We start from the raw sequence: 3,248 nt of genomic DNA, 5'->3' as shown, positions 1-3,248 counted from the left end.
TATATATATATATATATATATATATATTTCAGAGAGAGAGAGTATGAGTGGGGAGGAGCAGAGGGAGAAGGAGAAGCCCATTCTGCACTAAGTACAGAGCACAACATGGGGTTCAATCCCACAACCCTGAGATCAGGACCTGACCTGGTGCAAAATAAAGAGCTAGATGTTCAATGAACTGAGCCACCCAGGAATCCCTTAAATAAAAAAATTTTTTGAATGATAAATACAAGTACAGAAATATCCAGTCAGATATTTAGAAGTAGTTTTGAAGACATGGAGTAAATAAATAACACGAAAGCATATATGTGAATGTCATGTAACATACTTTTATTTAAACTTAGATTTTTCCATTTTTTAAAATTTGAAACAAATGCACTAGAAGAAATAACTAGGAGATATTAAGAAAGATTAAAAAAGAAATATGTTTCAATATTGCATATATAACTATTAGAAAGTTGTTTGAAATCTTTCTTCCATGAACATATTTTCCAGTTCCTGGAATTCAAATTATTTCTTAACCATAGAAGGTCACAATAGAAGTCAAATTTATAAGCTAATGATAAGGACAGACATCAATAGATAGCATGGATCTTGACATAGTTGGTATTGTGGTAAATTTCTAGACGTAGTAGGTATTATGTTCCAACATAAGATTATTAGAAGCGAGAGCCACAGGTTGGTTGGTAGAAAGCGGACTGGCAGCTTCTAGAAGAGTAGAGAGTGGACGGTAAAAGCTGGATCTACAACCCAGGGATGAAAAGGCACTGGGACCACAGCCCACTGACTGGAAACCACCCAATCCAAAGCCCAGAGAGGGAGAGCCACAACCCAAAGATTGAAAGCCGCTGGAGCCAAAGCCCAGAGACCCTGTATAAGTTGTCTGGCAGGAATTGAAGAGCATGGAGGTCCTCGAGGGGTAGCAGGATGTCTGGCAAGGTCTGGACACCAGATAGATAGGATGTCCAGCAGCTGGTGGGCTCACAGCAGGTCTCTCTTTTTTTTTTTTATTTCTTTTCAGTGTAACAGAATTCATTGTTTTTGCACCACACCCAGTGCTCTATGCAATAAGTGTGCCCTCCTTAACACCCACCACCTGGCTCCCCCAACCTCCCACCCCTTGCCCCTTCAAAACCCCCAGATTGTTTTTCAGAGTCCATTGTCTCTCATGGTGCACCTCCCCTTCCAATTTCCTTCAACTCCCATCTCCCCTCCATCTCCCCATGTTATTTGTTATGCTCCACAAATAAGTGAAACCATATGATAATTGACTCTCTCTGCTTGACTTATTTCACTCAGCATAATCTCTTCCAGTCCCATCCATGTTGCTACAAAAGTTGGGTATTCATCTTTTCTGATGGAGGCATAATACTCCATCTTGTATATGGACCACATTTTCCTTATCCATTCATCCATTGAAGGGCATCTTTGTTCTTTCCACAGTTTGGTGACCGTGGTCATTCCTGCTATAAAGATTGGGGTACAGATGGCCCTTCTTTTCAATACATCTGTATCTTTGGGGTAAATACCCAGTAGTGCAATGGCAGGGTCATAGGGAAGCTCTATTTTTAATTTCTTGAGGAAGCTCCACACTGTTCTCCAAAGTGGCTGCACTAACTTGCATTCCCACCAACAGTGTAAGAGGGTTCCCCTTTCTCCACATCCTCTCCAACACACGTTGTTTCTTGTATTGCTAATTTTGGCCATTCTAACTGGTGTAAGGTGGTATCTCAATGTGGTTTTAATTTGAATCTCCCTGATGGCTAGTGATGATGTACATTTTTTCATGTGTCTGATAGCAATTTGTATGTCTTCTTTGGAGAAGTGTCTGTTCATATCTTCTTCCCATTTTTTGATATGATTGTTTGTTTTGTGTGTGTTGAGTTTGAGAAGTTCTTTATAGATCCTGGATATCAATCTTTTGTCTGTACTCTCATTTGCAAATATCTTCTCCCATTCCGTGGGTTGCCTCTTTATTTTGTTGACTGTTTCCTTTGCTGACTTTTCCTTTGTTGACTGTTTCCTGTTTCCTGAAGTTTTTGATCTTGATGAAGTCCCTAAGTTCATTTTCACTTTTGTTTCCTTTGCCTTTGGAGACCTATCTTGAAAGAAGTTCCTGTGGCTGATATTGAAGAAATTACTGCCTATGTTCTTCTCTAGGATTCTGATGGATTCCTGTCTCACATTGAGGCCTTTTATCCATTTCGAGTTTATCTTTGTGTAGGGTGTAAGAGAATGGTCGAGTTTCACTTTTCTACATATAGCTCTCCAATTTTCCCAGCACCATTTATTGAAGAGACTGTCTTTTTTCCACTGTATATTTTTTCCTGCTTTGTCGAATATTATTTGACCATAGAGTTGAGGGTCCATATCTGGGCTCTCTACTCTGTTCCACTGGTCTATGTGTCTGTTTTTATGCCAGTACCATGCTGTCTTGGTGATCACAGCTTTGTAGTAAAGCTTGAAATCAGGTAACGTGATGACCCCAGTTTGATTTTTGTTTTTCAACATTTCCTTAGTGAATCAGGGTCTCTTCTGATTCCATACAAATTTTAGGATTATTTGCTCCAGCTCTTTGAAAAATACTGTTGGAATTTTGATCAGAATGGCATTAAAATTATAGATTGCTCTAGGCAGTATAGACATTTTAACAATGTTTATTCTTCCGATCCAAGAGCATGGAATGGTCTTCCATCTTTTTGTGTCTTCTTCAATTTCTTTCATGAGTGTTCTGTAGTTCCTTGAGTACAGATCCTTTACCTCTTTGGTTAGGTTTATTCCCAGGTATCTTATGGTTCTTGGTGCTATAGTAAATGGAATCGATTCTCTAATTTCCCTTTCTGTATTTTCATTGTTAGTGTATAAGAAAGCCACTGATTTCTGTACATGGACTTTGTATCCTGCCACGTTGCTGAATTGTTCTATCAGTTCTAGTAGTTTGGGGGTGGAGTCTTTTGGGTTTTCCATATAAAGAATCATGTCATCTGCGAAGAGAGAGAGTTTGACTTCTTCATTGCCAATTTGGATACCTTTTATTTCTCTTTGTTGTCTGATTGCTGTTGCTAGGACTTCTAATACTATGTTGAACAAGAGTGGTGAGAGTGGGCATCCTTGTCGTGTTCCTGATCTCAACGGGAAGGCTGCGAGCTTTTTCCCATTGAGGATGATATTTGCTGTGGGTCTTTCATAGATAGATTTTATGAAGTTCGGGAGTATTCCCTCTATTCCTATACTTTGAAGCGTTTTAA

Source organism: Lontra canadensis, unplaced genomic scaffold (genome assembly GCF_010015895.1).
Source record: "Lontra canadensis isolate GAN:19392208 unplaced genomic scaffold, GSC_riverotter_1.0 scaffold402, whole genome shotgun sequence".
Lineage (NCBI taxonomy): Eukaryota > Metazoa > Chordata > Mammalia > Carnivora > Mustelidae > Lontra > Lontra canadensis.
The sequence above is the reverse complement of the archived record's forward strand: the minus strand, read 5'-3'. Positions refer to the sequence as shown.